Source organism: Ruditapes philippinarum, unplaced genomic scaffold, assembly GCF_026571515.1.
Source record: "Ruditapes philippinarum isolate M1 unplaced genomic scaffold, ASM2657151v2 ctg4_1_1_1_1, whole genome shotgun sequence".
In the NCBI taxonomy this organism is placed as follows: domain Eukaryota; kingdom Metazoa; phylum Mollusca; class Bivalvia; order Venerida; family Veneridae; genus Ruditapes; species Ruditapes philippinarum.
The window spans coordinates 89,961-114,315 of NW_026858503.1; positions in this window are offsets into that span (position 1 = coordinate 89,961).

Here is a 24,355-nt window from a genome sequence, read left to right on the forward strand (position 1 = left end):
TCATAAAGTTTTTTATCATAACAGATCTACAGAGATACATGTATGTTATCTGTGTTATACCAGATCATCTAAGATTTTATAAAGGTGTAACAAATGTGATACAAATGTTGGTAACGTAGATTACAAAAATATCAACTTGTGATATCTGCAACACCAATAAGTAGTTCTTCTCCAAATATTTTACATGTTCCTATATTGTAGATCATTATATGGTAGTTTAATGTAATAACTCTGTTTGTTCCTGGAGAAAAAAACTGTAATTTAGGCATAAATAAATGGTTTCTAAAAATGGTAACGTTGATTACAAAATAAGTAACGTAGATTACTTTTTCTTTGTTTCAGCAAGCATGGGTATATCATAGGCTGATATACAGCGAGCCTTTTGTGGGAGGAAAAAATCAACATAAGGAGTAAAATAATTTGAAAAAAGGACGAAAAAGAACGAAATCATACTGAGCAACAACAGTGAAAAGATAAAAAAGGGGGGGGGGGCTTTAGCGACCAGACCATAGAATGTCAGAAAAAAAATGTCCAGAAATTGACACAGAATTAAAGAGCTTGCGACTCAAATACAAGTTAATAAATTAAGTGGTCTGGTTGTGTTCAATATGAAGACAGACTGATTGTCGATAATGAAAATGGTGTACGTTCAAGCACCCGGAAACACGAAAATAGTAGTTCGGCACATTGGTACCTTGAACTGATTGAAGAGGTTGTCATAGCTGATGACGATTTTCTTGTTTCATACTAGCAAAATCGAAAATGTAAAGGGGTCAAAGCACCAACTTCCAATTGGCCAAACAATGCCGCCAAGATTTGTGTCAAGTTAGAAGACATCCAAAGTTAGTTGTTATGTGCGCTCTTACAGGTTAAAAGAGGACGAGATAAGATAAATTTAAAGCGCAACATTCAGCTTTCATTTTTGTTCGAAAATGTTTTTTTTTTTGTTTTTTTTTTTCAAATTAAGTATTTCAGTAATTTTATCTTAGAAAAGTTCAACATATCCATGTAAGTAAAGGACTACTTTAAAACAGTGTCTAAAGATTTATCTAATTTTATAGAACGCCGGTGATGTTTGTTTCTAAAAATAGAAAATAGGAAAACGAATCACACGCTTTACTAATATACAATTAGATAGCGGACATGTAGATTAGAGGAATCCAGGAGTTTTATTATTGATTCTGTAATTTATGATGGCAAATATAATTTTCCACCATACTTTTTTTATTTGACTTTTATATAAAACCTTTAGAAAAACAGAAGGCCGCTTTAAATAAATGATTTCAAACAAAGCCGTTGTTTTTTGTGTGTGTTTTTTTTTTTTTTTAACTTTGAATAAACATCATGCTTAAAAATTAAAAAGACTTTCTTATGCGTTTGATCTGACTTTTCTTTTTCAATTTATGAATTAATTTATTTTCTTTTGCAATAGCTCTGACATCACCATTTTATTGTTTGACATGTTCAAACATATATAAAAACTCTTGAATATAAGGTAATCTACGTTACCATAACTGGTATATTCTTTTACTTTGTTCATTTGTTATTTTTGGTCTGAAAGTAACAGCTTTAAACCAAGTCATAGACTTTGTAATAGTTTATATTTTTTATATATATGATAAAAAAGATAATGTCTTAATGGCATTCACGAGGTATTTTACGGCCTTAAGCTATTAGTTTCTTAAAGAAATGGATAAATGAATATGTTTGAGCATAAACCTTTCATAAATTTATCTCAGTAGACGAAGTTATTACTGATAATTACATCTAAGATTATTCAAAAGCAAAAAAAAATGAAACATAGCTGTCATTTTATCTTTAATCAAGTTTTTTTGCTGTTGCCCAGTTAAAGGTGATACTTTGTAATTTACGTTACCATTTCCTAGTTATATTTGTATTGGTGTATGCTGCATACAAAATATATATTTTAAAGTCAAATACTGTTGTATGTTAATATTTGGTGCTTATAATTCATAATAAAATCAACTAAATAAGTATAGCAATGAGTTTGTTTATGTAGCTATTATTACTGATGATCATATTTTCCAGAAATATTCAACCAAACATAAATGAAAAAGTTAAAGCTTGGTGTACGGTTTTATTAAAACCTGTGCATAAAATATGTATGTTACTTTGGCAAATTATTTATCGAAGTGACAATCTGTATCAAGTGCATTTATAGAATATATCAAAATATCTTTAATATGACCATTGGTTTATTTTAAGTTAAGGTAACGTAAATTACATTTTGCAAAAGTACTCAATTTGTTTCAGTGGCTGTTCTACAGATAATAATCAAGTTTGAGTGCTGTAACTTTCCCAGTTTGTCAGACACATATCTCTTTAACCATCTATGCAATAAAACTTTGATAAAAAACAAGTTCATTTTTTAACATTTTGTCAATTTAAGTTGGGCCTATCTTGTGAGAATAGGTGTTAAGGTAGCGATCTAAATGTTGCGCGCGACACGTCGTCTCAATATGATGATCATTACTGTAAAATAGTTGTAAAATCCGACTTCAAATAACGAAGTTATGGGCCGGACGCGATTTTGCTTCAAGATCATGCTGTGACATTCACCTTCAAGGTAGCGGCCCAAATGATGCGCGCGACACGTCGTCTTAATATGGTGATCATTTCTGTGAAATAATTGTAAAATTCGACGTCAAATAACGAAGTTATGGGCGGACAGGATTTTGCTGCAAGGTCGTGCTGTGACCTTCACTTTCAAGGTAGCGACCCAAATGTTGCGCGCGACACGTCGTCTCAATATGATGATCATTTCTGTGAAATAGTTGTAAAGTTCGACTTCAAATAACGAAGTTATGGGCCGGACACGATTTTGTTCGTTCAAATGTTTTGCAACCAATCACTCAGAGCTATTGACCTTCGTGGTCATAACCTGCGCATTTACACTATTCTGCAACAAATAAAGTCATTAAATAAAGTGACTTGTTGGCAAACAGAATATCAATGTTTCGCCAACAAGAAAAAAATATTAATATCATGATATTTAATCTCTGTTATTACACAAATTAGGATTTTAAGATAATCACATATATGTTACTAGCTCTATGAACGTACTTTTATATAAACAAATTGATTACTGATATGAAAGTAAATCATTTAAGCCATGTGCGAATAAAAATCACATGATTTATTGTTGTGATCGTGTAGCCTTTAATTATGAACCCAATTATACAAATGAAACTAACTGAATGAACATTTGCAAGTAAATCATAATCATTGAATGTCCATTTACAATCTTTAAAAATATCTAAATAAAAATGTTTTAATTTGTAAGAGGAAATACAGAAACAATAATAATGAACATACTTTCTTGGTTAAAGTGAAACGTTAAAGTGATTCTCAGATGTACACATTAGCAGTGAATTAATGACATATGACTTGTTTACAAATAGTACTATTCATCCAAGATAATCTGTTTGGGCGGAAAGTAATGTGTAACAATACAACTATATAAACAATAATGGTTTATTTTATCTAATTAAGTTAGTCCCTACATGAACAATTTATGATATAGATAATTATAAAAATCACTGTATTCCACAAAACTTTCTAAACAGTTTTGTTTGTTTCACTATTTGACACTACAGTATATCCTGAATGATCTGTAGAAATGCTTTATCCTCAATTAGATAACGTGTCTTCTTGAACCAGGAATCGTTTATAACATAAACTTTGTTGTTTTTATTTCATTTCTATATAATATAATCGGATATAAATCTGTTCAGGCATTATTCATCTTTTCCTATTTTCTTTATTCATAAAAAGTTGTAGTTATCAAAAATATACCACCACAAACTCAGATACTTGATTTACTATACCTATATTTTCATGCATTTTTGACTTAAAAAATATTGTTTGTTTTTTTCCAAGATATTTAGGGTTATTGCGTTTATAAATTCATAAAAGTTAAAATTTTTACACCATAAATTAAACAATCGCGCTCGCTATTTTTTTACAAGTATTCATTTTGATTTCTTTGTAGCAAAAAGAGCAATTGCAATGCAGATTGTTTACTACCAACTCTTCTCGTAATACGCTTATCAAATGTTGAGGAATTACGAAGATCCTGGAGAAGCTTTTGCTGCTTTTTCAAGAGATGTCGTCAGCCGACTTACTCTTGTGTTCAGATCGGAAGTAGATGTCGCTGTCGTAGAAATCATGCGCTTCTAATGCAAACACATAGAGGAAATAAAAGGGAGGACATTTTGCATAACATTCGTGTATAAGATGGCGTCTTTGGATTAACTACATCTTAGTAATAGTGATATCAAAATATGATGAACATTTTAACGATTTATACTGTTATTCAGAATTAGTGTATCTCTACGTATATTTTTTCATTTTCATGGTAACTTAAAGAATGTTTTTATTTTGTGTGCCGTTTGTACATAATTAGCCTTGGAAATCTGTATACATAATTTTTTTTCATTCATGAAGATTTACCTTATGAATTTGTTGGATGTACATCGTTTTGTGTACTTTTAGTCACATAGGCTTGCTACTGGCGGGATATAACGAAGAATATAACCAAAATGACATCTAATTCACCCCGAGGTGATATCGGAGGCGTTTTTTACTGGATAAGCCTAATTACTCTTTAATAGAAGAAATAAAATACCTGAACAGGACTTAGTTACTCTCAGTTACAACTAATTAGGAAAAATGGGTCTATTTTTTAATAAAGAGTTTGAAAAGCACCATGAGAAAGATCTCCATAAAACAAAACAGCATGCGATGGTGAAACGTTGCGGTATTGTTATTGCGACTTTTCACTTCGTGCTTACGATTTATTATTTCATCCAACACATAAACTCCCTTAAGGGCCCCACAGATTAGGAACGCAGCTACCAGCAGCCAAGGTATTCATTACGAGGCTTCAGCAGCTAAGGTTAACAAGTTACAATATTCTAAAACAAAACATTTACACTGTAATCTCTCAAAGAATGTTTTATTGAGGATAGTGATAGGACAAAAATAAAAATGGATGAGAATGACAACGAGGTATGTTTAAACGTTATTATTTAGATTTCTTTTTATTTGTTGTAATATTAGTTTTTACAAATTATAATAATTATAAAAAGCATCGCATATAAACTTTGCAGAGGCAAGTTTTATTGAAGAATCATTGATACATATAAGTGATGGATACCACGTCATAAAATTTAAAATTCTGCAATATGGAAACAGTTTTTGAATGGATACCACGTTCAACTGTTCAAAACACACAACAGCGATGGATATACATCACGTTGTTATTGACCGTTCAAAATGGACGGGGCATGACGGATACCACGTCAAATAAATTATGCTACAATACGAATCAGTATGTTATTAGATAATTGCCATAAATTTTGTTTTGTTAGCGATGGAAATACATCGCGTTATGGAAAAGTTTTCAAATGGTCGGCGAAAAGACGGATAACACGTCAAATTAGCCTAAATATCGAACAACTATGGTTTTACGTACAAATTAAGTTGGTAATAGATGGATATACATCATATAATTTCTTACAATAACGATATTTAAATTTGTACGATATTATTGCAACAATTAATGATAGATATCTATCCATTGTCAGTCAGTTTAGACTAGATGTATTGTTTTCCCGCATGACTTGGCCGTAGGCCAGGGCGGAAGTACAGGGAGGACGCATGCGCAACAGACAACCAACAATATCTTTGAACGGTTGGAACAAATGGGTAATGAGACAGTGACGTCAGACACCTTCTTGCATAACTCCCTAACCTCAATTAACGCTACATTGAAGACATTAACAAATGAGGTTAATGACCTTAAACGCAAACAAAATAGGGACCATTCACCAGCGAGAATAAAGAGACGAAAATTGACCTCAACTTCACAGATAATAAGTTCAGGCAATGATTCCAGTGATTCGGACAGTAATGATGAATTAGACCAATTTCTGGAGGAAAGTAGGGAGGCTCCCGACAGGGAAGAATGGTCCGAGCTGTAAGATTTTTTCCAGAATGCAGACGAAACAGGGGATGCTATCCACGAGGATCTTGCCAATGTGGCAAATAAGGCGTTAATATCAAAATCAAAACCAGAGAAAACAAAACTATTACAAGACAAATATAAAAGACCAATAAATGTTGAGAATTTACAAATCCCAAGAGTGGACGAACAAGTTTGGAAGCAATTGAAAAAGGACACAAAATCGTATGATTTTGCTGTCCAGAAATGTCAACAGGGTATGTGCATGGCACTGATACCGACATTGAAAGCCTTAGAATTATTGAAACAACCTCAACCACAGATAGCTACGGTGAAAGATTTAGTTGGGGACATATTTAAGTGTTTAGCCCAAACCATTGTGCGTTCAAATGAAAACCGCATGGAAAAAATTAAGAAAGATTTGCTTCCAATTTTCAAACCACTTTTGCGACAATACTCCTTCGGCCACAAATTTGTTTGGAGATAAATTGAACGAGAATATCAAGCAACTGAAAGAAAACAGAACAAGTCTTACATCAACAAATCGGGAGCCTTTTTTAGGAAAAAGGGGAGGGGGTCATACAATCGGAACCGAACATTCAACAAGTATCAATATTCAACAACTATGGCCTAACCCTCCACGAACAAATCAAAATTACACAGGAAGACAAAGGGGGAAAGGGATACAGAAAAACAAGTAGAAGTAATTTCAGTAATTAAGTGACTCATTTAAAGTTTGTTTTCAAAACACACAACATAATTTCAGAGCCGGGAAAACTAAAGAAAATATAAAAATATATGGGAAAGTATTAATTACCTCCGACAAATGGATTTTAAAAACAATACGCGGATGTGAAATTACATTAAGCTCGATACCAATACAATCTAGAATTCCAAAACCAAACAATTTTACTGTTAATGAGTGTGATAAAATTAGGCAGGAGTTGTCTCGTTTCTTAAATTGCAGCATAATTGAATTAGCTACGGATGACATCGAAAATGAATTTATATCAAACATTTTTATTAGACCGAAAAAGATGGACGCATTAGAATTATTTTAAATCTCAAGCAATTTAATACTAACTATGTAGATAAATCACATTTTAAAATGGAAACTTTACAATCAGCATTGTGTTTAATGAGGAAGGACGGTTTCTTGGCTTCGGTCGATTTGTCGGATGCATATTATTCTATTAGTATAAGGGAAAGCGATCGAAAATATTCCGTTTTTTCTTTGACGGAATTAAGTATCAATTTACCGCGCTGGTTATGGGTTATTCACTTAGTCCAAAAATCTGGACAAAAGTTTTAAAACCAGTGTTCGCACACCTACGAGCACTTGGCCACGTTAGCGTATATTTTATAGATGATTCATGTTTAATGGGAGACTCTTTTCAAACTTGTTCAAAAAATGTTTTAGATACAGTAAAATTAATGGACAGTTTGGGACTTACGATAAATGAATCAAAGTCGGTACTTATACCATGCAAAAAGTTAGTTTTCTTAGGGTTCATGCTCTGCTCTGAGACTATGACAGTGCGATTAACAGAAGAAAAGCAAGATGACATCATTAGCATTTGTTGTGATTTTTTACGAAAAAAGAGGATAACTATACGCGAGTATGCAAAACTAATAGGAAAAATGACAGCCGCATCACCGGGGGTCCGATACGCCACTTTGTATATTAGACCGTTAGAAAAGATTAAAGAGAAACAACTCAAAATTCATTCTGGAAATTTTGACTCATTTATGTCTATTCCAAATACGTTATTTGATACCATTCAATGGTGGATTGACAACCTTTGAAAAAGTTTTAACACAATAACAATAACACCTCCAACAATAAATATCTATACAGACGCTTCATTAAAAATGTATGGAGCTCATGATAAAACCAATAATCTGAATACCAAAGGATGCTGGTCAGTTGACGAACAAAATATGCATATAAATGTTTTAGAACTGAAAGCATGCGAAACTGGACTAAAGACATTTTGTAAAAATATCACAAATACGCATGTCCGTCTTCACACTGATAATACAACTAGTTGTACATATATAAATTGTTTGGGTGGAAAAATAAAAAATTTAGATTGTATTGCGCGACGAATTTGGTTTTGGTGTATTGATAAGAAAATACATTTATCCGCATGTCACGTGCCTGGAGTGTCGAATACACAGGCAGACGGTTTAAGCAGAAATGGAAATGACGACTTAGAATGGTCATTAAGTGAAACAATTTTTCAAAAACTAAGAATGAAATTTCCACGATTAGAAATTGATTTATTTGCTTCAAGACTCAATGCAAAATTGCCAAAATATGTAACTAGATATCCAGAACAAAACGCATTTGCTGTTGATGCTTTTACAATTTCTTGTTTATATTACATGTTTCCTCCTTTCAGCCTGATGTCGCGCATATTACAAAAAATCGAAGAGGACAAAACAGAGACAATAATAATTGCCCCACTCTGGACAACACAGGCGTGGTGGCCAATTTTAACAGAATTAATAAACGGTCCATGCTAAATATTACCGAAATCTCAAGAAATATTGAGCTTGGTACACAAACCAGGAATAAAACATCCTTGAACAAAAATGACACTAGTGGCTTTCTGTATATCAGGAAAGCTTTACGAAAGCGAGGGGTACCGAAACAAATAAGAAAAATCATTATTGAATCATGGAGAATGGGCACGCGTAAACAATATGACTCGTATATCAAAAGATGGTTACATTATTGTAAAAGGGAGAAAAATCCCTTTGCACTGCATATAAACACAATCTTAGGTTTCTTAGAGTATCTTTACGAACAGGGTTTAAGTTACACAGCTATTGGAACAGCCAGATCAGAAATTAGTTCGGTTGTTTTGTTCGACTGACGGGTAACATTGATATAAAGAATAATGAGTTAATTACTAGGTATTTTCCAATTAAGACCGGCACTGCCACGGTACACATCCACATGGGACGTTAAAACTGTTATAAATTATCTACAGAAGATGGACACTAGCTCGCTTCTTTCATTATCGTGTAAACTATGCATGCTGTTTTTATTAGTCACGGCACAGAGGTGTCAAACTTTACATACAATTAACGTCTCAGATATCTCTATTAGATCTGACAGAATTATTATTAGGATTACACGTGTTCTGAAACAAACACGACCAGGTGTACATGTACCACCAATAAAATTAATTGCATTCCCGGATAACTCTCGACTGTGCATTGTTGAAACTTTGAAAGAATATCTAAATAGGACAATATACATGCGAAAAGATAAACAGTTACTTATATATCAACAGTGAAGCCACATGGTTCAGTTTCAAAACAAACTGTCGGCAGATGGATCAAAATTACAATGTTAAAAGCCGGAATTCAGGAATACTTTAAACCACATAGTACAAGACATGCCAGTACTTCTTATGCATTATACAAAGGTGTTCCTTTATGCGGCAGGCTGGAACAATTCAAGTACTTTTGAAAAATTTTACAACAAAACATTCTCAAAAGATACTACTAATGAATTACAAATGAGTATTATTAAATGATGAAATATATAAAATAAATAAAATAATAATATGTCGTTGGAATGTTTATTTGGGTTTTGTTTGTCATAGTACATATAAGTACATGTATAATAATTATTATATAATTATTTTGAGTGGAATTTGAATATTTCGTAGCAATTTGCTCTAAACAATCTGTGGGGCCCTTAAGGGAGTTTATATGTTGGATGAAATTTAATGATTAAGCTAGACTTACCTTCGTAGAAGTAAGGCGAAGGTTGATCATAATTTCATCCGACACAAAACTCCCTAAGGGCTCACACGCCCGCCCGCTTCCACCCGATAAAAATTGCTCCAAAATATATACACGTTACTTTCTCTAAAAAATGACAGTGATTGTCGGCCATTTTGTCGAATTCGAAAGTTCAAAACATACACCGTACTGTTTCGCTGTTCTGGTCCCCTACGAATACGTTCGCTGAACAATAGACAACAGTAACCAATAAATTGATGGTTACCGTTGTGTACTGTTCATCGCACGTAGTCGTAGGAAACCAGGAAAGCGAAACAGTACGATGTATGTTTTGTACTTTCGTTTTTGACAAAATGGCCGACCATCAACGGAATTTTGCAAGATTTTAACAAATTGGAGTGTCCGAGTTAAAATGTAAGTTATATAAGATTGTATGTAAGGTACAATAAGAATGTTAACAATTTTCTAAATGCATGATGTGTAAAGAGTAGCAAAATAGCTTGTATTGTTGCAGAACTCGACATTGTGGTTGTTCCACAGCGTGTCCTAGTAAAGCTCCATAGCGTTACGGCGACTAGGTGACCTTTTCGTAGTAATGGTATATAGGAAAAAAAAAAATTTTTCAAATTTTTTTTTTCTTACACTCAACCAGAAATAGTTATTATGATGTTTTTTTTTTTCAAATTATTTTTTTCATTTTTTTTTTTTAAACTTCATTTTTTTTTTATATGGGCACCCAGACTGGACGAGCACCTGTGCCTTTTAACTCTAAGAAAAATGTTAATTATTAATTGCTGACTGTTTATATTTTCTGGAAAAAGTAAGCAAAACATTATTTTGTTTCATATGACAGGAATGAATTGCATTAACAATCCTAGGTATTGTTGAAAACTCATTGTTTTACATGACAGATTAAGTAATTGGACTCCATCCTTGTTTGTACGTGATTGCTGTGGAAAAATAATGTTATGCTTAATTAAAGAGGTGACACTTTCTATATTTTTATCTGATATCGAGTTGTAAGAGCCGATTTGCAGTTACGGTCGTCTTAATACGAACTCTAACCCATACATAATGGCGTCGCTTATCTCAAAACAGCCATATGCTCATAAACTTGACTGCAAAACTTATTTTATCAACTTTGAACTTATCAAAAGTTTGTTTTTATTAAATTGGCATTACTCCAATAGAGAGCTAGCGTAATAAAACAAATTTAATTTTTCTCTGGTTTAGATTATGGGACACTATGAAACTGAAAGGCATTGTTACTGAATATAGAAATTAATTAAGTTCAATTACATGTAGATCATAATATTTATTTTATTTTATTCTTTATTATAGTCTCATCAATGTGATACAGTATATACAACATATCACACATAAAAAGCATAATTAAAAAGAAGACATTGTCACTCTCTACAGAGTTATAAGAGACTTTGTATATGTTAATATCATAATTACAAGTAAAATCATTATAATTACACCATTGAAACGGAGGATTAAAATTCACATATTATAGTACATATATATTCCGTACTTAGATCAACAAATGCATCAATTTCAATACTTCCTTGACTGCCTTTTTTCTTCTTACGATTTGGGTTTACATACTGTCGTTCATGACTGTCATGGCGCTCATCAAACCGGTTTTGTGTACTTACAGAAAAAATATTTTTCACAGATTGCTCACTATCAGATTCGTCTATTGACATGTTTCATGTTTCGCTAAGACATGTTTCATGATTCATTTTCTAATAATTGCAGACTTGCTATGGGATTTGGCTTAATTTTAATCATATATATTCTTTGTTTACAAACTTCGTGCTTCTACCCGCCATTGACCGGAAGTATATATATAAACAACCAAATAATTTAAAAGTGTCATTTCAAATATCATTCATGATTTACCTTTCATAAAATAGCAACGCTTGACACTTAGAAAAAAAGTAAAAGTATTCCTAAATTCAATGACTGGTCCATAGGGATACATTATTAATTCATTTTATGAACATTGTAATGTTGCTTTTCAAGATGTCAACATTTGTATATTTCATTTAATTGAGCAACGTTGTTTTATGTTTATTTTTTTAAGATTATGAAAAATAATAGTGGTCCTAAATTGTTCAATATTTGATTTGCTTTTATACTCAAATTTTAAGGCCTTCTCCTACCATAGATATAAAATTAAACTGTTACAAGTATAGTCGCCGGTTTCTACCGGCGGCTAATAATGTCTACTAGTCATAGACTTGTATACCAGCATGGGCTGTATGTCTATAACGATTTTCGTTGGTTTGATAAGCGCAAACATACCCTGTTCGACTTTTACGATAGGTACTCGAAATAGATACTCGAAACAGTCATGAATTTACTGGCTAGACTCGTAAACAAATTGTAATTCAGATCTTTAAAAACATAATTACTTATGTTTGATCACGCTTTCTATTTGGAGTATAGCAATTTTCAGCTCACAACAACAGATTGAGATACAATTCTTTTATCCAATGTGATTTTGCCATTCCAGGTAGTGAACTTGAAAAGACTCTGACACATTCACAATGTGCTGGTGATGTCTACTTGCATTGTAACAATAACGACATAGTAACTTGTGTGCACGAGTTAATATTCTTGTGCGACTTTATATCATGCGCATGACTTAGTAACTCTTGTGCACGTCATAGGATCTCGTGTGCACGAATTAGATAATGAACAAATGACACCTCTGTGCCACAGCATTATATACATATTTAAGACATACGAGTATGTCTTTGTTTAAAATTGCGCACTGGACAACTAAAATAATTCCAGCATTGCTTTTTTCTCAGTGGACATTAATTTAAATTCAAATTTAGGAAATACCTCATAACAGACGGTAACAAACGGGCAACTATGTAGAACCACCATCGTATCGTTAGCCAGCTGAATAGCTTTCTCACATGTATAATCCAAAAGTGCTTGCGAGGCCCTAACCTACTTAGTGGCAAGTGGTTTGAAGTCAACGACGTTTACCACTTGGTCATGGACGACCCTTCTCATTTAACTATTTGAGTTTTATTCTTACTTAGAAATTTGCTAATAATATTCTTTTGTAACTACCTTTGTAGAGAATCATAAAATATAAGATAGTTGTTACCATTTTTGACATTGACTTTTACACAGAATTGGAAAATTGGAAGATTGTTGTTATGATGCTATATACCTTACTGAACTATAACTCGGTAAAAATATGTTGACTATGCTTCACCTGTGTTCTTCATCTTGTACGTCGACGAGACAACAGAGCAGAACCAAATTTATTGATTTAGGCCACCAGCCCACACTCATCAATACATTATAACAATTCACACAAATTACATTAATGAAGGTAAAATATAGACGTATCTTGATCAAAACTGCATAATGATCTTTTTTTCAAATTGCTGCATGATATACATAATTGGCAAGACTTTTTTTAACATTTTCATTTTTACACGATAATAATATATTCAATTTGTGAACTGTTGCAGAAGTAAAATATTTCTTAGCAATATAGTTTGATATTAAATCTGCATATACTGGAGAGACTAGTAGAAAGTGAAATTCATTTTCAAATACTCCTAAAGAATATACTTAACAATTCCAATCATTTGAGTTCATTTTGTTATATGACTTTTTAGTCACTTCTAAATGTGAAAGCCCCGAAGCAATGTCTGAATTTCCTGATATTTAAAATAGATGAGAAAATCATTTCAGGCCATATTCTGCTAAAATAGTAGTCCCTTTATATTCTATATAAAACTGACATTTTTCAAAGTGCTTCAAAACATAGCTAGACCCATTTTAGAGAACAAATCCTTATCTCATTTTAAAGAGTTATGATAAAATTGATATAAAATGCAGAGTGAAAAAATAGAATCCAAAAACATGTCCGCCATTAAGCGACAAGGCCAGATGGGTCCGCTCTGGTTCCTTTACTATAGTCAGGCCTTTGAGAAGCACGAAGCGATATTTTACCGAAAAGCAAAATTCCGGCAAAACATGAAGCGAGGCATGATATTGCACCGTGAAATCTCGTGGTACGGTATACTTCGACATTGCGAAACATCGTGTTACAATATCCTGCCTCGCTTTGTGTCTCGTCGGAATGTCGCGTCTCGCTCGATTCTTAATGGCGGATCTGAAAAAAATACGTATGGGCTGGTCTTCTCATTTTCTTCCTTAGATCATTTAGGGGCCTCCGTGGCCGAGTAATTTCAAATCCACTTGCCCCTGACCGATGTAGGTCGACACTCAATCGGGGCTTCGAACTGTTTATGTCAGAAAGGCCGTCCAGCGTCCAAACGCGGAATATCTATCCGCCAGCGCACGAAATATTTATCGCGTGCGCACGCAATGACTATCACTTTTAAACGTAATAGCTATCGCGTGCGCACGTAATAAATAGGAAAATCCTATGTCCCCTTTTTGCCACCGTAGATACTACCTTGTTTTTGCTTAGAATATGTTTAATTCATTTATAAAACATAAAGCATAGGAAAGAAAAGTGTCACGATTAATAACGATAAGAATGGACTCGATGCATATGTGTTTGGGTTATGAATACTGCACTGGTAGAAAGTTTCATTGTGACATGTAGAACAGGGATATTCTTTAAGTTATTAAATGACTCCCATGTTGAGACAGAAAGTATTTGATTGACCGAAATTGACCTAAACAGTTTTTTAAGTACAGAAAACGCGAAACAATGACTGGTAGCCGGTATACGAACGGGCATAATTATTGCCTTTTTAGAATTTTATGGAAGACTGTGAGGCAAATGTGCTTCGAGTGTCCTTTCTATGGTGTGTCGAACACATCTGTCCCATTTCCAATTTGTCGCAAATATGAATGTTTACGAGCACATCGGTAACACCTTGTGCTCCGAGAGAAATGTGCTCCTACAGAGGTTGCTTTTAGTAACTGATAAATACTCTTTACAATTATCAAAACATGTAAATAATATTTATATACATACTTAAACAAAATTGTGAAAAAAGCCCATTACGTTCGATTTACTTTAATGTACCTCAGTACAAGTAGACGCATTTTGTAAACCTCAATCTGATATTCATTCCATTTCAGAGTGCGACCTTTTTGTACAATTATATTTTTCAATTTAGCATTATATTTTTCTAATTTTCTCACAATTCTGTATGTCTTTATTTAAAATGTTTATTTGCATCTTCGTTCTGTACCAGTTTTCAATTCCTCTGAGTCATACATGGCTTATAGTATTTTTTTTCACACCTGTCCATACACGTTATCAAAATCCCATCTACCAGATCAGTTTTAAAAGCAGAAAGACTACCCGACCATTGCATTCCTTGCGTTTATTATTTAGAAGAGGATACATAGTTACTTTTAAATGTTATTATTGACAGAATATCAAAATCCTGTGATCCTGTACAAATTGATCCGTTATATATTCAAAACTCAAAACTGTAATCTTTTGACGTCAGACATTTTATCTGTCCATAACCTCGACGAGTGAAGTAATACTAGGCTCACCATCTTTCATTATACCCGGTATCATGGTATCAATACGTTCTTGTTCGTCACCTTTCGTTTTGTCTGTACATACTACTAGAGCTGTCATTATTATGAGCCTGTTTTTTTCTCCAAAATTTGGTGTCCGCTTTGTATCTTTTAAACCAATAGAAAAAAATTCAACTCTTTGGCAAAAATATTACCTATAACGAGACTGTGGAACACGGTTTCGTGCTTCCTGAGATCAAAATTAGCCCCGCGCCGGGGATTACTTGACTTATATAGACTTAAAAAGGAACATAAATTTAAGTTTCGTGGTGTGAAACCAAAATGTCTAGAGCTTAGATATTTAGCATGTAGCATTGTTTTATTGACCTTAACAAAAGTAGTATGAAACATGTCCCTTGGTTTAACATTGGCCCCATCCCCACTTGATTTATTATATATTTATATAGAAAAACACATTTGAGACTTATGTGTGAAACTACGATGCCAACGGCTGAAATATTTGGCATGTAACAGCATTTTGTGGACCACAAAATAATAACTGGTATTAATCATTGCCATTTGAGCAAAATTGGCCACACATAATGTGTTACTCCATACTAGTATTAATTCCTCCTCGATTGCATGTATTTAAAACATCTGGAACGTTTCCTCGTTCTGAGCGACAGCACCTTCCTCTTAATATAGATAAACTTAGTCTTAACAATTGTATCATAGTGACTGTAAAGTGAATTATATCCATGTCAATTCACACAAAACAAAACCTGGGAGTGTAACAAACATGTCTTACGCTTTAAACAGACAGTTCGAGACCAGGGCAAATACTATATACTGGTCCGGGCGAGTATGAATGAGACAGGTTTCACTGTAATTTCAATGTGCCCGTTACGGCATAAAATGCAGCATTCGTTGTCAAGTACGGACCGTCTTATTTGATTTTGAACAAGACGCATGATTTATTGCGGAATGACGCGATTTATTTTGTGAGTCGTCAATAAAAATACAAGTGCATAAAAACATTCACATACATCAGCTTTGCGAAGAGGACCAATTCTAAATTTTATTGCTTTTTTGCAACAAAATTTTATTATATTTTCCTAAAATGGAAATATAATGTTTTATTATCTTTGTATACAAATAATAGACTTACAACCGAGATTTACAACCGTAAATCCAGGGATTTACAACCGTAAATCCAGGCTAAGATTAAACCATGGGTAAACACATTGTCTCCATCTAAAGGGGAACTGTAAAAAGGATCGATTGAATTGTAATGAAACATCCTGTTCGAAATAAGGAAACAAGTTCGTTTTGAAGAACTATAAATGTATACATGTCTTTCGAAGTTTTGTATTTTTCTTTTGAGGTTATTTTAATAGTTCTGTGCGCCAGATAAGCCGAGGTCACACGTGTGCTTTTAATTTTGGTTATTAATGTCTTATGCACTATGTTTAAGCTCAAATTTAAGGTTTATTGTTGGTCATTTGCATATTTAAAGTTTATATCATATATCACTTACTCATGAAATGATTAATTACTGTTCAAGGCATTAGGACAAATATTACGAGCGAGTCAGCAATGTCTATGCAAATAAGACTCATGGTGTCGAATTACTGGAACAATATCATATTGACTTTTAATGTGTACCCGTCCTGTCAAAACGTATTAAAAGTATCAAACGATTACTACAAGTACGAACATAATGGAATTTTTGTCAGCTGTTCAGACCTAACTGTGACGGAAACGTACTTTATGGGTAACTTTATTGTCTACCCTTTCTGTGTATAGAAGGGAACGACGTAGTAAGTACATACTAGTGTACAGAAATCGCAGATATCTGACACTAACTTAGTAAGGACGTTTTACTATTTCTGTCAAACCTCTGGATAAATGTTTTAGTTGAAGTATTTTTGGAGAATAGATATTTTAACTTTGTTTGGTTATTTCCTTGTAAGAGTCGGATCGTAATGATAGTAACATTTTCTTGTATACAGAAATCTCAGATATCTGGTACTGAAATGTTCTATTGTTTCAGTAAGACCTCTCGGGCCAACGGATGATGAGATTGAATTTAAATATTATAGTTGCTAGAACTCGTACACAGAAATCTCAGATATCTGGAACTAAGGATGCTATATTTATATGACAAATGATTTATAAGGAACAATTTATTAATGTTCGAAGTATTGTATTTTTAGAAATATAGGATAAGAGATTGTAAAAATGTAAAAGTAGAGGAATGAAGGATAGGTTTAGCGTCCGACTGATATTTGTTTGAAAATTGTTTTTGAGAAAATAAATTGATTATTTTGGAATATACATTTTTGAATGATATTTTTTATAGTTATTTTCCAATCATAAGAATAATAAGGATAATTTTCCCGAGAAAAATTATATTTATTTGCATTTAAGAATGTCAAGATTATTTGAGAACATTAATTGTGATTTTATTTTGTAGCAATAGAGTAAATAATCAACAGCTCGGTACACGCTACATAAACAGACATTCATCTAGATAGCTTTTTATTCGGTTCTTCTCTAAATATGCAATGCACAGCCATTTTACGCGTGCGTAAAACCTCATCTGTTTACCTGTATCCATTTTCCACAGAGTATTAGCCAAATATATGAGTTGAGCCAGATATAGGTCACTGAAGCAGTCAACAGACACCTAAATGTACAGTTTCCTGAGAAAAGAGCAAAAGGAGGAAGTTCTGATAAGGATTGTTGATGCCGAGCAGAGGGTCTGCCTAAAAGTCGTTACTTCAAAAACGATATCTAATTGATGATAAAGCATTTCTACAGATTATGCAGGATAAAATGTCAAATTGTGAATAAAAAAGAAAGATTTGCTGAATACTGTTTTTTTTATTGTTGTAGTTGTTTATCTTGGATGAGTAGTATTTGTAAACCAATTATCGGTCAGTAATTGTTTGCAAAAGTGAGCATCTGAGAATCATCTCTTGTGATATTAGTATTGTTTTCCTGATCGTTTCACTTTATCCAGGAAATTATGCTTATGTTTACTGTTTCTGTATTTCTTCTCACAAATTTAAAACATTATTAATTAGTATTTTCAACTATTTTGTAAGATTTTAAATGAAGATTTGCAGTCTAAAGTTTATTCAGTCAATGTTATTTGTGCATTTGCTTTCATAATAAACGGTTACACGATAACAACAATAAAACATATTCATTAACGCAAAAGGGTTTTATTCGCAAATGTTTCAATGACTAACATCCCTATTAACTTGACAAAAAATATTGTGAAGATACGTTCGAAACTCGTACATTCCTTGCAAATGTTACATTGATAACCAAGTCACTTTATGTACGAACATATGTGATCACGAGTACCGGGAGTTAGTTGTAATGTACAAGTCTTATTCCTTATTTGTAAACATTTAGGTTTTCATTGACCGCTGTACAGTAACCTTATTTTTGCTCAAAAATTCCTATCTGTGGCTTATACTCTATTGGAATGGCATTGAGGTAAATTATTAACCAATTTGCGCTTCAAAAATAACTCTTTAAGAGCATGACTGGTAACATGCCCAGGCCAGGCCCGTACTTGACAACAAAAGCTGTTTTTGTGCCTTCACGGACGGATGGACTCTCTTTAAATATAAACTACATACATACATATTTATATTACGCATTGCATATAAAAGTTTATCGTTTAACAAATGCATTAAGAAGTGTACTCTCATGCTGTTTCAGACATTTTGGTCAGTGTGCCATTGTATTCATATCTAGATGCTGATTGCCTGATAAAGTTGAGTTATAGTTTGTTGCATACACTATTCATGTTCTGAGAAACAAATAATGCCTTCATCATACAACATTTATTAGTTATAACCTACCATATCTTAACAAGAGCACGGCAAGTCGGGACAATATACGCCGAAATGTGAAGTCCTTTGGATAATCGAAAATAATCTTTCATTAAGGATAGAGGCAAATCAGGAAAATTGTCTGAAAAATGTTTTATCTTAAATATCCTTATAATGACCTCAAAGGTGCATTACCCATAAAACTTTTCTAGAGGTCTACTAGGTAATGCTATATGCCAAATATAGAGGCATATTATTTCCCCACAAAAATATGTGTTTTCTTATACATCAGTCTGCATAAAGCAAGCGACTCCCGTGGCACGACCTGTTCTGTCCCGAGGATCGTGATTAATATATTTTTGGAGAAATCTACATGCAAAGCTGTGGGTTTTGTAGTTTCACACAATTAAAAATAAATTATATTCCTTTATATGTTTATGTAAAACAATCAACCCAGGGCGGGCCAATATTGACCATCAGGGGCATAATTAATATCAGTTTTGCTACAAGCTAAATATCTTAGCTCTTGACATTGTAGTTTCATAAAATAAGACTGACATGTGTTTTCTTCAGTTTTGTAGCAGTCAACAAGGCAATGCTACATGTCAAATATACAAACTCCAGGCATTGTAGCTTCACAAAAAAAATCATATTGTCATATTGACCCAAGAAGCATGGTGGATACCAGTAATTTTGTGGTCCACAGAGTGATGTTGCATGCCAAATATCTACGCTAAGTACTGTATTAGTCTATATAAAGTGACTCCTGGTGTGGGACCCAAGGGGCATGATTTATACCAGTTTTGTTAAGGTCAATAAGACAATACTTCATGCTAACTACCTGTGCTCTAGTCATTGTAGTTTCACACAAAAAAAAACTTAAATGTGTTTTCCTATATAAGTCTATATAAATCAAGTGATCCCCGGAGCGGGGCAATTTTGATCTCAGGAATCCCAAACAAACTTATGTTCTGCACATCATCTTATTATGAGTAATATTTCTGCCAAGAATATTTAATTTCTTTCTATTGGTTCAAAACATACACCAATTTTTAAAATTTATACAAAATGACTACGTGTAACCCTGACCTTGAGCAGAGGAATGTCAAACCAGCTCTCTGAACATTGTCACGTTATGCTTAACAATTCTGTCAAGTAGTTTCAACTTCCTTCCGCCGGTTCACAAGAAACAGACCGGACTCGAAACCTACTAAAGGACGGGCGGACGACCAGGTGCATAATATTATAAACCGAAAGTTTTTGGCATATAAATAGGGATAATAATGCTTGACCTGTAACAAGGTTTGATTTATGTCCATTTAATCAAAATATAGGACGTTATTTGTAAGTGTGTGTATTGAATGCGTGCATGCATGCATGTTTACATAGATGTGTATGTCAGTACAGGAGCTGATGTTAATTTATTATATTTTTATATAATTGAGATTATAGGCATTTTTATGCCTACAAAAATTATTTTTTTAAATTCATATAATCATTAACAGTTATTTTTAGATATTGTCTAAATTAACTTCCGTGTTCCGGATATTCATTGGAGCAACGAACTGTAAACATACGACAGAAAACAGAGGACTGATACTAGGATATTATCAACAATGTACTTTTTAAAGTCAGTTTTAAGGCCTATTCAGATTTATTGACATGTGAAGCCGCGGTGTGTCGAGATATTGTTTTGCTGAATAATGGTCTAGAGAACTTTAAATAACTGTAAATTATAAAACAGCGATAAACAATATCGTTAAACAAAACGGCGGAAAAATTGAGTATGTTACAAGAGGACGATGATGTTCGAAATCGTACCCAGAATAGATTGTGTCAGTCGTGTTTAAATAAGAATAATCAGATAATTGCTACCCCCAGAACTCACAAATTAGTGAGTGCAAATGAAGCTGTAACGAAACAAGACTCGTTTGATATGAAAGGATTACATAGAGGATATTTGTTTAGTTCAGTGTAAGATCGGAATATATTTCACCGAGTGAGCACCAAAAGGTATATTTCACGAGTGGCGCAGCCACGAGTGAAATATGAGTTTTGGTGTTCACAAGGTGAAATATATTTCAATCTTACACTAAACTAAACAAATTTTCTTTTTATTTCATGCAAAGAAACGGTTTTTTTTTTAAAGACATTAAACCTAATACTGAATGAAAAGCGCGCCAAATGATAATACAACGTGACGTCATTTACGACGTCACGTCATTGAGTTTGTACCCAGTACTGTGCACGCTGGTATTTCACTGAAATAACGTAAGGGGCTTAAATTCAAAACAGTGAAATTATCAAAGTGGTAATTTCACTATTTCAAACAGTGAAATTACCAGTTTAATATCACTGATATATTTCTATAAACCACCGAAAAGCATGTAATAATCCGATGTTATCAACATAAAAAGATTATAAAATTCTTTTGCGAAGATGACAATCAGCTCTGTTGTAGTATCTGCGCTATAGTTGATCATCGTAAATGTGACAGTGTTGTAGAAGTTCAGAAGCCTGCTATCAAAATGATGTCTCCAAATTCATTGGTAAAGGAAAAATTGCTGGCTTCTAAAGAAATGGCTGAGGGCATCATTAAACAAATCATGTCTTCAAAAAAAATAGATGAAGACGTGAATAAAATTCCAGAAACAATTAACCAAGTGCGAGATGAAGTAATTCGAATGTTTGTCGATTTGGAAGTTTCAATCGCTAAAAGAGCGAAATCTTTTCAGGAAGAAACACTTAAAAAACGTACAATAAAACAATCGCAAACAGAGAACTACTTATCTGGTGTAACAATTTGTTTGGAAACAATTGATAGCGTTTATAGAAATGGAAGTTTAGTGCAACAATTTATTGTAGAAAAGAAAATGGAAAATGATGCCACTACTCTATACAGAAACGTGAATGAGGTATTTCAAGACATAGAGACGGTCAGCGTTTCTTTTCATTTTGACAAAACATTAAAGTTGCCGCCATTTCCAGTTACTGAATATGTTCCGGGACAGCTCGCATTAAAACATCATTACGTTAACATCATTAGGCCGATGACAATAACTTCTGTTGCTTCTATTGATTTGAGGAAGACTGGAGATGACAAACACGATCCGTTCTTGACAGGAATAGACTTTCTATCCGATGATTGACTTGTCGCGGTTGATTTCTTGAACAAAAATGTTAAGTATATAATGAGAAGCTTGAGAAAGTAGGATCAGGCAATGTACAATTAAATAAATTGATATTAACTCCTCAAGTGAATCAAGTGTGTTTTGTTTTGATTTTTTTTTTAATTTTGTAATGACATATATAAAGTAAACATTCTGGATATTGTATGCATGCACAATTAAGCATCAATAATTCAAATGAAGGAACAATCATGGTATTGGTGGAACAAACACGATGTCTTGAATATTAACCCATTGATAGACAACATGAACTTGGCCTGGAATATCATATTTTGTGGTATCTTTCATGTCTTTTATTTAATTTACATTTATTCCCTGCAACAGACCTGACCTAGTATAAAACAAGTTTTAAATATAAATATTTTTAAATGCTGTTCTCTATTTAAGATCCTGTACGTTGTAATTTAGTTTGTTACCGCACTTAAGTGAAATTTTATATATGTATATGTTTATACTTCTTAAACAATTTTCAAACACCGAACACTATGTAAAATATGTACTGCAAATACTTGTCCACATTATTTGTTATCATTAAAATATATGCATCAGTTCTTATTGAAATTTTTAACTAAGACTTTATAGAAAATAAATTTCTAACTACCTCGGCGGGAAAACAACAAAACCATCTTCAGGGCCTTCGTCGTCCTTTAACATTTGCTATGCTTATTACAACAAAAAAAAACCTAACATCGGCATTGCTGTTGATCTTAATTTAGTGTGTAAAATTACTTTTATGAATTTCTAGATACATTGACCCTAAATACTGTATAAGAGGTTAATTTTGCGACTTGGAAATATTTGCGATTTTTGCGAAGTGAAATTATTCGCAAATATTTGATCACGCAAAAATATGTTTTGTCTTTGGCAAACTTTCTTCTATCATTTGAAAACACGTTTTCATCCAGCATCTTACTTCGTTTCCGTTGCAACTTTGTAAGTTGTCGAGATGGCAAACACGCTATTTACATTTGAACAATCTATGCACTGATATCAATCGCAAATAGAATACATACATTTTTTCCGCTACTTATCATTTTCCAAGCGTATAAAGGGCTTCGTAATTCTCTGTATTAATACATTTGTTTTGGTTACCATCCGTACACGCTAATGCAGAAATAAACGTTTAACAAGAGCAATCAGTAGGACAGCGTCACTGACGCCGTGTATACAACAGCTCTCCCTATTCCTAAAAAAAGTCGAGCTTAAACGGGAAAAAGTTGTTTTACTTCACTTTCGTTTAATAACATAACTTGTTGCTATTTTACTTGCATATACTATTAGAATAATGATTTATTCTATATTTTACACAATATTGAAATATTTTAACGTCGTTTAAGAATGGAGAAAAACAGAATCCTTAAAGGTCGCCCGAAACCGAAAATGTTACAGGCACGGCTTGTTGGACGGTAGTGGTAACTGTAAGCCATTGCCCCTGACCCCATCACCGGCTTAACCAGAATTCAACATTAAAACATAAAGAATGGTGAAACTATGAACATCCACAGATGTGTTCATACGGCTGTTATCGTTGAACATTAAATGCGACACGTCGTGTCATTCCATGAAAAGCGGCGTATGGACTCCAAGTAAAAAAATGCATATGCTCTTAACGAGGAAACCTTGGGCGGAACTAAACAAAAATGTAATTTTGAAAGAGGATCAAAGGTTATGAAGCCTGCATATCACAGATAAGACGCAAAAAGACACACATTTGGAAAAGCAGACGACAAATATTTACGTTGATTTAATAGTATTCAAGTAGGAAAACTTGAACCACCCAAACTAGAAAAAAAATCAAATTGAAACAACTAAACATCACCACAAACATGCATACACAACAATAATGTCGTTCTTAACGATAACATTTGATCGAAGTTATTTCCGCTTAAAAATAACATTAGTGGTCTTCCTTATTTTATCGTGTTAGAATCGAAATAATATCGGTCTGAGCGGTGTTATTTCTTAAATATATAAAGCTAACAAAAATTGCAAGCAGAGTTATAAGCTATTTCTCGTGATTTGTGCAATTCTTTAATATATGTGATGAATAACATTACCTAATTATTAGAAATATA